The sequence below is a fragment of the Panthera tigris genome, chromosome C1 (genome assembly GCF_018350195.1).
Source record: "Panthera tigris isolate Pti1 chromosome C1, P.tigris_Pti1_mat1.1, whole genome shotgun sequence".
Lineage (NCBI taxonomy): Eukaryota > Metazoa > Chordata > Mammalia > Carnivora > Felidae > Panthera > Panthera tigris.
The window spans coordinates 67,782,276-67,796,791 of NC_056667.1; positions in this window are offsets into that span (position 1 = coordinate 67,782,276).

The window sequence follows — 14,516 nt, forward strand, 5'->3', positions numbered from 1 at the left end:
TCATCCAGTTGTAAACAGTTGTTGAATAGAAAGTTTTAAGCCCAAATCAAATTAAAATTGCTAAGAAAAATGTACATAGGCAGAATATAATTGCCCTAATTGGATTTTCTCCAGGTACTTTACTTGTAGAAACACAATGAGATCTTTATTATTCATAAGTGGATAAGACTTACATTTTATATTTCACTTTAAAGGTAGCATCTTAACTTTTCATAGGTACAATAGTAATTCTGAGAGAGGAAATAATCTAAGGTATTTTTACACTCATTTCCTTCAGGATATTGGCTATTTTACTAATGATCTGGCTAAAGATAATTTAAATTCCTGTCAAAACTCAGCTTTGGAAGGCTTGAGTATTTACTCTTCAATCTTTAACCCTCAAATTATAGTCAATAACTTTTCCCTGAACATACTAAATAACTATTATTTTTGGAGCCTCTTACTGATGTAGAGAAATGTAATTCAAATCTCCTTTCCTTTGACATTAGAGTGTCATGACTTATATGTGAAATAGAGAGAAAAGGACCTCAAAACAAAATACAAAAAAAAAAAAATCAAGCAAAGAAGAAAAGGAACCATATTGTCTTTATCTGGGAAAATTATTAAATGTATTTTTGCCTAGTTTTTGTAAAAAAAAACATTTTTATATGTTTTTTTCTCTCAATATGTGTCATATAACCTATCTGTTCATTTTAGCCAAAAAAAAAAGCTACCAAGAAAAGTTGGAAAATCTACTACCCTAAAATAAATTTTTAGTCTAATCTTTAATCAAAATATATCTTGTTATGTGTTCTGGTAGTATCCTACATTGCTAACCCCCAACCCTAAACAAAACTGTATTGTAATAACATTTTAAGACAGAAACTGAAATTTTAGGACAATATCAGGAAGTTTCTATTTTTCATCGCCTGCCTTTCCCCATCTACACTGCAGGTTGGCAATATTTTACATAAGATTATAATTTAATACTAAATATTTTAGGAATAAAGAGAGGGTAAAAAATAGTGGAGAGGGAGGAAGGAAACTGAGGTCAAGAGGGTCTATCTGAGATCCACTCATTAATTTCCCAACCATTTTATGAAAATTCTCTTTACAATTAGGACCCCAGTGCCTGTTATGTGATGGGTTGGTGTAAGTAAATCAGACACGGAAAGGAGGAAGAAATGTTGATGTGGAAGGTGGAGGGAGTGACAGAGGGAATGGCATGTAGGCGAGAAAGATTTGTGTAGGTTCGGAATGTTGAACTGACCTGTCTGCCCCCAGACTTTCAGCTGTGGTTCAAAAAGTGAGAATAAAAAGTGTCACTCCACTTTCAAGGGGGGACTAGCCCCTGGTTGCTCAGTGCGGTAGGTAGTAGGTGCATGAGCCTATGGAGCACTGGGAGTATGCCTAGTTGAGCTGAGATGTGCCGTGTATTAAATGCACACCAATGTTCAAAGATGTGGTCTGGAAAAAATATGAACGATCTCATCAATATTTTTGTATTGATTATGCCTTGAAATAAAATTTTGTATTTATTTGGATAAATAAAAAATGTATTAGTAAAATTAATTTCACTTCCTTCTTTTGACTTTTTAAATGTGGCTAGCAGAATATTTAAAATTACGTATGTGGCTTGCGTTGTATTTCCACTAGACAGCAGGGCACTACACCACCCAGGAGGGCCTTGCTAACAGAGATCAAAAATGGTTCTGTGACCCTTACACTATCATTATCTCCATCTTAATATTGTAAGACTAATTAGAAAGTGAAAAATGGTTTGTAAAGGAGAAATTTAGGCCTGTCAAGAATAGCACTGTGGCATCTTCCTTCCATCGAGCAAGGGATGTGCTTTTTCCCGACATCAAGTCAAGCAAAGAGTTTCAAAAAAGAACCCTTTGTTCAGATGGAGACCAACACCTCATGCTAGGGTTGCTGAAACTCTTAGGCAACTGTCTCCCTGGTACATGGAGCTGACGGTGGTTTGAGGGCTCTCAGAAAAACCACCTGGGCTTCTCACAGTTGGAGGAAGTCAAAAGCCGAATTAGTGGTGGGGGGAGAAGGGATAGCAAGGAGGTAGAAGGAAGATATTAGTTCCCCTGTCTCTTGTGGAGGTCCTCACATGCGCAGGCTTGAATTGGGGAAGAGAAAGGAACTTGAGTTGCATGTGAAAGGAACACTGTGGGGGCGTGTGGGTGACTCAGTCCCTTAAGCTTCTGACTTGGGCTCAGATCATGATCTTAGGCTGGTAGGTTTGAGCCCCGAGTCGGGGACTGTGCTGATGGTGCGGATCCTGCTTAGGATTCTCTCTCCCTCTCTCTCTGCCCCTCCCCCACTCGTGCTCTGTCTCTCTCTGTCTCAAAAATAAACATTGAAAAAAGATAAAAAAGAAAGGAACATTTTGGTTTGCATACAACTGTACTTTTTAATAGCTGAAAATGACACATCTAATACATGTAAAAGACCAAAAAAAAAAAAAATCTATGGAATATGTCTGAGTTCAGAGGGAGGAAAAGATCTTTTACATTTCTTGTCTGTCTCCCCCCATTAGAATTTAAGCTCCAAGAAGGCAGAGTTGTTTTGTTTGTTTTATTTTCACCTGCATAATCTAAGTAGCGTAAAATACTACTTGGCACATAGTAGGTATGCAATAAATATCGGTTGAATGGATGAATATATGAATCTGACATAATATGACTAAAGGCAGTAATTGGAGAGAAAATGCTTCCTTTTGTACCTTTATGGTCTAGCACATTCAATAAACTTGACACTTGTGTTAGGGAAAGCAATGCCTAAGTCATTTAATGAACATGAAGTGGCTGGTAGATAAGGTGAGGGATTGCTGGTCAGTTCAGCAAATGCAGTCCATTTTAGAAATTATAGAGTAGAGTCAAATCACTGCATGATGCTCTACTATCAAGAACTCTTTTAAATTTTCCTTGCCAACAGTCTCATATTAAGGTTTGTGGTGCTTAAAAGATTTCCAGTGTTTTAGAGTTATTGAACTTCTTTCAGTCAGTAAGATCCTTAGTGAAATTTCTTCCATCATTCATGGCCAATTACCTTTGTTTTTTCAATTACTGGTCATTTTGTTTGAGATTGAGTTTTGAATGTGATGAACACTTTTCATCATTATTTTATGTAGATTCAAGGAACAGTGAGAAAGATTGTAACTTTGACAAAGATATGCGCTCCCATCTGCACAGTTCCTAACCTTCTCTGACAAAACACCTTAGTAGGTGGTATGAGACTGCTGCACCGAAGACCGAGGGCCCAAAAGCAATCTGAGTCAGCATGCTTGGTTCTTAGGTTTCTAAGTCTTTAGTGCTCTATCTCTTTAGTTTCCTAGAGCTCATCGACATCGCTTTTTGTATCTCAAAGTCAAACAGGGTATGACAAAATGTTACACTTCCAGTTTAGAAAAGTTTGTGCCTGAACATTTTTCAAAAATGCACTCATGGCCATAACAATATACTCATGTCTGGGCACCTGAGTGGCTCAGCCGGTTGAGGGTCCGACTCTTGATCTCAGCTCAGGTCAGGATCTCATGGTTCGCGAGATCGAGCCCCGAGTTGGGCTCTGTGCTGACAGCGCAGAGTCTGCTTGAGATTCTGCCCTGCCCCCCCGCCGCCACCCGTCCTCTGCTTGCTCTCTCTCTTTTTCTCTCAAAACAAACAAACAAACATAATAAAAGTATATACTCATGTCATATTCGTGACTTCTCTATTTCAAAGTATGTTAGAAGATGGTGATGATTATTTTATCTGGGTATGTGTACCTAGCTAAATCAGCTAAGATTATATGCACTATCCTTCCCTCACCTGAACACAGGTGGACCATCATGGTTTCCGTCACTTTGGTCCATGTCCTGACACCTCTTTCTCTTTCTTCATTGCCTGACATCTTTGTTAAAAGGTGACTACTCGCCTTTAAGTTCTATATGAGATCTTTCTCAAAAGATTTTTAAAGCATTTGTGCATACTTTAGAATATTTTATGAAAGGGAATTAGGACTCTATTTTTCTATTCCTTAAAATAAAAATATGAGCAATTGTTTCTAATTTCCATCATTTCATGGGTGGTGGGAAAAGAATGTTGCAACCTTTAATAATTTTGGAAATGATTTCATCTTTCTTAAGGAGAAAAACAACAAGAATCTGTCATGCTAGAAAGGGTACTCTATGAGAAGAGATAGGTAGAGAAATGCAAAAGACAAGGAAAGCAGTAAGGGATGAAGACTGGGGCAAGTAAATTCAAATGGATAGAAGAGGAACAAAATGTAGGGGTATCACATTGTTGTCAACCTGGATTAATAGTGGCTTTCCTGAAGCAGATTGTTTAGAAAAATTTTAAGACTATTACAACCTGTATAGGAAAGAGTGCTGTGATCATGGTGCATGGATACGCACAGAACCCACATAGTTTAAATATATATATATATATTTATATTTATATTATATATATAATTATATATACATATATATAGTTTATTATCAAATTGGTTTCCATATAACACCCAGTACTCATCCCAACAGGTGCCCTCCTCATGCCCATCACCCACTTTCCCCTCTCCCCCACTCCCCATCAACCCTCAGTGTGTTCTCAGATTCACCACCAATGTCAGAGAATCCTAGCTATGTCAACACTGAAAAACTAGCTCAAAACTTATTTTTTTCCACTGAGAAAAGAAAACTCTTCCCCCTATGCAGTTAAGTTTAAAACAAATCTATAGTTTGGAAAGAACATAAGCCAGAAGAAGGAGGGGGGGGGGAGAAGAAAGAGGAGGAAAAGGAGGATGAGGGGGAAGAGGGGAGCAGAGGGAAGAGAAGAAGAAAGGAGGAGAAGATCATTTGACTATTTCAGATTCACTTACATCTTTGAGGTCTCCATTATTATTTTTTTTTAATTTGTTAACGTTTATTTACTATTGAGAGATAGAGAGGGAGCATGAGCATGGGAGGGAGAGACAGAGAGAGGAGGAGACACAGAATCCGAAGCAGGCTCCAGGCTCTGAGTTTTCAGCACAGAGCCCGACGCGAGGCTTGAACTCACAAACCACGAGATCATGACCTGAGCTGAAGTTGGACGCTCAACTGACTGAGGCACCCAGGCACCCCATTCATTATTATATCTTAAACTACTAAGAGAGCTTGTATAGATGATTGGTGGGCTACTCTAAGTTAAAAAAAAAAAAAAAGAATTATAGAGAGTACAAAAAGTGTTAGAAATCTAGGAATAAGGCAAATATTCTTCCAGCACTCAAAAAGAGGAGGAAAAGATGAATTGTATTTACCATGGAAGCAATGGCTTTTCTCCTCTCCAAAGTGAAAACTTCCACCTATGCTCCCTCTTGTCATGCATGCCAAGATCCTTCCTTCTTCTCTCACAAGACAAATTTACTGAAAGAATAGTATGACCATTTACCTTCCATTTTTCTTCTTCTATGCTTCTTAATTCGTTACAGTGATTCCTACTCAAAGAATTGCTAAATGTCCAGTTTGCAGTGCATCATTCAACATCTTTCATTACACTTTCTTTCAGGTAACATCATGTTACTTTAATGTATGAGACCATATACTTTCTGGTAGTTATCCTATATCTTCCTCAAGCTCCTCATCTGGCCTCTCCTGTTCTGACTATAAGTATTCTCCTAGATTCTGTCTTCATTCCAAATGTTTGACCTCAGAAACATTCATGACAACCATGAATTAAACTATATTTTTTGATCACCAATACTCAAATCTACCTGCCTAGCCCGGACCACCTAAATGTTGACCTTGGGTTCTAGCTACCCACTAGAAATAACCATGGTTGTCTTACACATACTTCAGTTCAATTTTTCCAAAATAAAATATATGTTCTGTGTTCACAGACATGATTTTCCTTTTGTTCTCTAGATTGGCCAGCCATTCCTGGTGACCTGCTCTTGAACCAATATTCTGTACCCACCATACATTTTGCTAAGGTTTATGTGTGACATATAATAGGCACAACAACCCTATGAGATGGATTGTGATGCCCTTTCTGCAGATGAGGAAATGGAGGCACTAAGAGGTTAAGTTTCTTGTTCCAAAAAAAAAACACTAGGCTATTAATTTGTAGTGTCAGAATTGCTACTGACATCTAACTGTCTTGAGAGACAATCACATTTTTGTGTGATCCTGAAAGAAACATGGATGAGGAGAGGTAGGTTTATTCTGTTTCTACAGAGGGCAGAACTGGAACAATGAATGGACACTGTGAATCCAGATTTCAACGAATTTGTCAAAAAACTTCTTTAAAAGTGGCATTGTGGAGAGAAGTTTCCAGGCAAACTAATGGCTTTAGACGCAGGACTGTTGCAGAAAATTCTTTTGGATAGAGAGGAAATTTAGATCACAAAAACTCCTAAAGTTCACAAAAAATAATATTCCCTGAAACTGCCTCATTTCCTAAAGTTCACAAAAAATAATATTCCCTGGAACTGCCTCATTTGGATAATAAATTCAATAGTCTGCTTCTTAATCACATGAAAGACTAAACAGATACACACAGAACGTTTAATAAATATACTGCCTACTGGATTACCAACGGACTGTGTACTGAACAGTCTCAAGTCGTGAAAACTTAGGTAAAGCTACCATTTTAAATAGGAAAAAAGGTGTGTTCTTTTCTTATTTCAGTGGTTCAGCTGCTTTAGGTCATGTCCTGCTGTCTTTGAAAAACAGCTACCACGACTGCTGCAAATATTTGTAAATGACCCATCCCTGTAATGTAGTTCTAGCGGTATAGCATCATGTGGTGTGGTTTCAACAGGAAGAGGGGTGAAAAGGGTCAGTGTAATAAATCTGACACTGTGATGTGAAATTGAAGAGAACATTTCTTGTATCTCTGGGTATGATTTTTTCTTTTTTCCCCACAGGTGCAGTACATCCGCATTTTACATAGTTTGGGTTTTCGTTTGTTTTTGTTGTTTAAGACAGACTTTCATCTAGTTTTTATTGTTTTAATCTCTGCTTTTGGAAAGGGTCTATGCTTAACACTTCGAATCATGTGGTAATTATTACTCAGGAGAACTGGTAAATAGGGGCAAGGGGCAAGAGGAGTCATCATGTCCAACTAAAACCATAGTGGGGAAAATAAGAAAAGTGAGGGACTAGATAAGAAATGCCAGAATTCCAGCCTGTGGCCAGGTAGGCTGGGCGATATGCCCAGGGCTCTAGCTGATTCTGCGGAGGCCACTGGCAGGTGCCTACAATAAGACTGTTCATCCCCTTTAATTAGCACCTCATCACTTGCAGCTTGGTGTCACCCAGCTGGCTAGAGCAAGATGACACCTCCAGCTTGAACTGGGCTCCATTCCATTTTCTTGGGGCTTTTGGAGACATGTGGTGCTTTCTTCAAGTGCAGCTGGTGCTGGCACTTTCATTGTAAATTTAAATCTCTGTTTGGAAAAAGGTGATAAGAACAGTTTGTTTCAAGTCCCTGGTGTTTAAGCCTTAAGCAATTCCCAGCAAATACATTCAAGGCTCCTTCTGGTTTGATCAACTACAATTTGTAGTCTTATTAATAGTAGCAGTGTTCAGATTCTCCTTAATGATATGCACCTCAAGGAAGTCTCTACATGGGCATCACTGTTTCTCTGTGGTTCAAAGTTTGTGCTGATTGCTTTTAGCATCTTTGGTGGTGCTTGTTGATCAGTGCAAGGTATGAGAAAAATACTGGCATCTGCATGCATTTATCTGAGATTGTTTTTCCTCGTTTCAATGGGACAAAAATGGGAGACTTACTAGATGCATTACATTTTATTGTAGTTCTTCAATAACACAGGTGCTCGTATCTAAGGCTGCACAATGAACATGCAAGAACTTCATGTCTGCTGTTTTTCTAACCAGTACCCACTATCAGTATTTAACTCATTTCTTTATAAATTATCTGGATGTGCATTGTGCTTGAAAGTTATTATATAAATAACATCTTTATCTATTTTATAACCAATTTGTATATCTCTTGGCCTTGGTCCCCAGGGTTGGAATTGTTGATGAAAGTATTTGCCTTTTCTTCGATTTCTTCATAAACTTCTTTATATGGTCTTTAGGTATCTGGTAACTAAAATTGGGAGATTAGGAATGAAGTAGCTCAAATTAAAATTACTTCATTTTTCTATAATATTCTGGGCAACCTACCAGGTATCTTTATTGATTCTCTCAACTTCAAGATCACCCTTTTAAAATTATCATTATGTGTCCTAATAATACTTTAAATTGTATGCACGGTATTTTTTTGGACATTATCTTATTTGGTTCTCATGACAATTCTAAACTTTATAGGCAAGGAAACTGAAATTCACACAAACTAAGTTGTGGGCTGGGGTCACCCAGCTGATGAAAGAGTTGTCAGATCCCAAGCCCAGTGCCTGTTCTACAACACGAGGCTGAACCCCACTAAGCGGCTCTAGACTGACCTACTTACCTTCATCCAGAATTTCTTGCCTAGTAAACCACCAACAAAGGCAACTAGGAACTCTTATGCATTAGCAAGGGCCCCAGACATTATCAACCATGACACCTTGGCCTAGTAATTGAATTTCTCCAACTCTAGTATTTGTAAAACATACAAAGTCATACCGCACTCGCATAAGAGGGCAAATATGTAGCTTGGTAACTGTTCATTAACTTCATTTCTCATTTATACTGGAAATCTAGATGCCTGGCCTAATGTTACTAGGTGAGGCTGAAATAGTCTCAGTTGTTCAGTTAAGAACTATATGATGTTGAACTTGACAATTCGTCCTGAAGCAGAATACTATTTCAAATATAAGTTTTATTTTACAACATATATTGTAAGACTACCCTACCTCTGTATAAAACAGATGAGAAATATTTTTCTAAAGAGAAGAAGGTATAGGTAAACATATTGGGGGAAAGGAAGTATGCAGTTTTTAAAACTTTACATAATTCATAATGAAAATGATAGGCTAGAAGTAATAGCTAACCCTTCTTACATAACAACTAAGGGTTTTTTAATAAAATTATTTTATCTTCACAATAAAATTATGAATAAAATAGTTTTTATTAAACCAATTTTGCAGATGAGGAAACTGAGGCACAGAGTCAAGGCCATCCAGTGCAGAAATTTATACCAGTCTGTTGATAATGTTCACATGCAACCAGGGCAATATATTGCCTTAAAATAAATTAACTATCACTTCCAAGAGTAACTATTTGTCAACATACAGATTACAGTAATGAAGAGATGCTCTGAACTTCTGTATTCCCAGATTAGAACTTTTGTGTATGTCAGCATTTATGTCCTGTCTTTACTTGTTAAAAATCAGTCATTGTCAATAAAACTACTCATTAAAGTTGAAAATAGATACAAATTGAAGACATTTAATTTGAACTTTGGATAACACTAAAAATATTTGTTCATTAAGTATTTTCCAGTTATTTCTATCAGTGTCTGGTGACAATTATTTTAAACATGTTAAAAATAACTGTAGATATTGGCAAATAATTTGTTAAGATAATAAAGGAGCTAATTGAGACTTCTAAACTAGGAAACCCAACAAACTGTCAGCAAGGAAATAATTTCACAAAAGTCAAGCTTTAGAAAACAAAACTTTCCAATTCAAACTCTATGAGATGTAAAATCCCATGAGATTATTCCATGAGAAATATTTTCCCTATGAAGGTTATGCATTAATTCCATAAAGAGAGAGAAAGAAATTGGAAGAACACAATATTCAATATCACCTTTATTTTTTTTAATGTTTATGTTTGGGAGAGAGAGACACACACACAATGTGAGGGGGAGGGGATGAGGGGCAGAATCTGAAGCAGGCTCCAGGCTCTGAGCTGTCAGCCCAGAGCCCGATGGGGGCTTGAACCCATGATCCATGAGATCATTACCTGAACTGAAATTGGACGCCTAACCAACTGAGCCACCCAGAAGCCCCTCAACATCACCTTTAATACTCTAGTCTTCCCTTTGACGTTGTTTCTACTGTCATTGGTTGAGGTTGCAGGGTGTGCCTCGGCTCTTAGCTCAGAAGTCCCTGGGCAAATGGGCAATTGCCTGGGGCTGCACCAACTCTGTCAGCCTGGAGCCTTCCTCCCCCTGAGTTGGAGGAGGACCAACAGTTGTGTTTTGTTAATCTGGGTAACCTCATTTTCTTCTCATTTAACTAGTGGGAGTTAATTGAACTGCCTGCTGAGATCTCTGGCACATAGCTAAATAAGGTGAAATGAGGTTACAGTGTTCCCTAACCCACTTTTGGCCCCATTTACAGTATGGACTGGTTTTCAGAGGGTCAGAAAACACTTTGAAAAAGGCAGATTGCATCCAACTACTTCATAGTTACGCCTATGTACATTCTTGTTCTCCTCCTCCTTCACTCCACCCTCCACCCTAGATATTTAGTCCTTCCCTGTTTCTTCCTTCCGTCTCACCCATATCCACTTCCCATCTTTCCAAGCCAATTATCAGCACATTTTTAGGACCCTCCCACATCGATGTGTCCCGTGATGCTTCTAGACACACAGTGTCCACACTTCTGTTTTCTGCAGTTCTTTGACTCCTAACAGCCCTTGCTAATCCTTCCTTTGGCCTGCAAAAACTGTATCTGCACAAGGTTAAATGTTGCTTTGGGAAAAAAAAAATCCAACCAACATACTGCTTGTATTATTTAAAAATATCAAGCTGTTTGATATTTTAGCAGTGCTATGAGTGCATTAATTATTTGGGCTTTGGTAGAAACAGGTACTGGTTATTTCTGACGTAAAGAACAGAACACGGCTTGCGCTAAACAAACGAAAAGTTGGAATAAAGTATTGCATGTTTCTGCCTTGTCTTCCCTTGGAAAAATGCTAATGGAGGATTTGTTGCAGTATGTCCTTAAAAATGTATATTCTTCTTTTACTATCCAAGTAATACATGTTTATTAGAGAGAAAAAAATAATTCAAAAATACATAATCACTATCTTTTTTTTTCTTGTTTTGAACTTGCACATAGTAATTATTAGAAAGAAATGAGGCAAATAGCTATTTATACTTTGTTTGGTGTGTTTGATTCTGAAGATGAACCCAAAGTGCCTGAATTAGCCAGAAATCTCCACTTCGCACTGTAAGAATTCACTATTTTCCCTTTACTTTTCAACAAATTTATTATTGAAGTATAGTTAACATGCAATGTTATATTAGTTTCTGCTCCTTTAAACTCATGTTTCTTTTTTTTCTTTTTTTTCTTTTTTTATTTTTATATACTTATTATTATTTTTTTTTTAGACAGAGAGAGACAGAGCATGAGTGGGTTAGGGGTGGAGAGAGCAGGAGACACAGCATCTAAAGCAGGCTCCAGGCTCTGAGCTGTCAGCACAGAACCTGACGTGGGGCTCGAACTCATGGACCGTGAGATCATGACCTGAGCTGAAGTCGGACACTCAACCGACTGAGCCACCCAGGCGCCCCTAAACTCATGTTTCTATCACTGTCAGTGCTTTATGCTAGTAGAATAATAGCAGTTATAAAACTGTTAAAATATATCATAGCATGAATACATCTTTGCTTCATATTTATGAGCACAGCAGATATTAGCTAGTGTTTTCTTTCTAGATGTGATGTAAGTAATTCCTTCTTATTAATTATCATTTTAAGCCTTACACCTACCACCTACAACATACACAAACTTGTCTTTTATATTAAGCACATGGAGACTTATTATATACCACTCTCTTTTTATCTAAATTAATCATTATATATATATATATATATATATGTATATATATATATATATATACATATATATTTCTATTTCTGCTTCTATTTCTATTTATATTTCTATCTATGTTTGAATTTACCTAAGTTTGTGGGTTATTCTTCTTATTTGGCTTGTCTCCAAACTTACTATAGAAAGTTGACTATCGTGTGACACCACAAGGAGGAACAGACTGTCCCCAGGACCTGGACGCACCAATAAAACAACTCTCGTCAGGTGTGTGTGTGTGTGTGTGTGTGTGTGTTTAATGCTTAAATTTATATATTTTGAGAGAGAGAGAAAATGAGAGAGAGCAAACAAGAGGGGCAGAGAGAGAGGGGAACAGAGGATCCAAAGCAGGCTCTGTGCTGACTGCAGAGAGCCAGATGTGGGACTGTAATTCACTAATGGAACCATGAGATCATGACCTGAGCTCAGGCAGAGGCTTACCTGAATGAGACACCCAGACGCCCCTCCATCAGGTGTTTTAAGAAACCTGAACACAAATCTAATGGGAATGGCATAGAGTTACTCCTAAAACTATGCCAACTATCTGTTCTCCTGTGGAACATTCTTTAAACCTTTAAGTTCAAATTAGGAGTAATCAGTGCCTTTCATATTCAATCTTCTTTAACTCATTTTTTTTTAAATCATGGTTGTTACATCCTAACATGATAGAATAAATGAATCAGTCAGGAAGAGTAAAAAGCAGCCAAAAGAAATGCTCAAGCACCTTTGCGCATTTAGAAACATTGAAATATATTGACAAATAACAGAGTATTCCTGGGGTAAATTTAAAAGTGGGGGAAGAGCAGAAATATATATATATATATGCATATATTATATGTATATATATAATATATGCATATATATATATTAAAAATATATGCATATATATATATATATATGCCAACTGTTACCTGATATGTAACTATTTCTATTTAAGGATAATCCATTCTTTTAGTGATAATCCTAAATAAAACCCAAACCTGCATAGGAATATATATTCTTTTCCAGAAGAAAAAACTAAGTTTTAGCAATGTATAAATGGAATCAAGAAGCCAGGCATAGTGAAGTCTTACCCACATTTCCACACACATACTGTCAATCACAGGATGATTAGAGTGCAAAAATACGAGAGATGTTGACCAGGTTATTTTTTACATTGGATGTAACTTGAAGTTTGAGTTTAAACAAGGTATTTTCAAGCATATTTCCTTTCATAAAACGTTTAAAAGACATATGGAAATGGAGACACATGTTTAACAATTATAAGATAAGTTCATTTGAAACTCTTTAGAATAAGACTGAAGTTTTCTAAATCATGGTGGCTCTGATTTTCAAAAGACTAAATCAAATCCCCCAAAGAAAGCAATTGTGATGGAGTTAATTAAGACAACTTTGTGGCTATATTTGATCATTTTTAAGGAGTATAAGTTTCTAAAGGGTATAGGTTTTCATGTTTTAAATTGTGTGGGTCTTCACTATGAAAGGGCCAGTTCCCCATACCAGATGTTTTTGTATACCTGCCAGGGGCTACTTATACACGCATAATGTAGGGGAATAAATCCCCTGATGATCAGGCTGTTATAAATTTAAATTTAAAAATAAATTTGAAGACTAATTGATCTAAGTCACATAACAAAATTCAAAAAATACACCTGCATTTCCTTGTTAGCCTTGTGAAACCTAATTATTTAAAGAGCATTCTTTTTTTTTCTTTCTCTCTTTCTTTTCTTTCTTTCTTTTTTTTTTTTTTTTAATAGCACTTGCTTAAATCTTATCTCTTTTCTAGTTCAAAACACTGATTGGACCACAGAGGAGCAAAACAGCTTGCCCACGTCAACAGATCATTTTATTTGGGCTCCAGGTTTCTGAATGAACTTCCATACATGCCCTTGTAGACATCTGAACTCCATAAATCCACAGGTGTTTAAGGAGCCCTAAAGGCTGGGTCAGATAGCAGACTTGTTCCACTATGACTTTATAAGGATTTCGTACTGTGTAAACAACACGTGCAGGGATTTCTCTTTACTGCTGGATAAAACCAGTAGCAGGAAGAGCCACTTTTAGTTTTCTTCCTTAAACAATGATGTGGTTCAGTTTTATTTCCATTATGATACAGTAGGTTATCTTGTCCACAGTGTAGGTAGCATTTTCTTTCTTTACTTCACAAACAGGATGATTTGGCACAAAGCCTCTTTAAAAGGAAAAAAAAAAATAGCCACCTTAGAAAATGTATTCTGTTACAATGATATTTCCATCTTTCTTTCCATGTACTATACAAAGGAAGAAACTGTGAAACGCCCAAATATCATTTATTTGTTCTTTAAAACTAGAAAGCTTGCTTATCTCAGATACCCTTTCCATAACAGAAATCTGAGTAAAGTTAGTATAAGCATATAACAGATTATACCCAGAAAATGCCTGAAAAATCCAGTTTTGTTTTACTTTAGAATAATGCCAGGGGTGCCTGGGTGGCTCAGTCGGCTGAGTGTCCGACTTCAGCTCAGGTCATGATCTCAACAGTCTGTGAGTTCGAGCCCCGCGTCGGGCTCTGTGCTGACAGCTCGGAGCCTGGAGCCTGCTTTGGATTCTGTGTCTCTCTCTCTCCCTCTGCCCCTCCCCTGCTAACCCTCTGTCTCTTCCTCTCTCTCTTAAAAATAAGTAAACATGAAAAAAATTTTTTTAAGAAATTATGCCAGAAACCAGATTTAGACGACAAATTCAGAAAGAAAACAAAAAGCCTCACAGAACACTAAATATACAATATGCCTTGAATGATATGACAAACTATAATATTC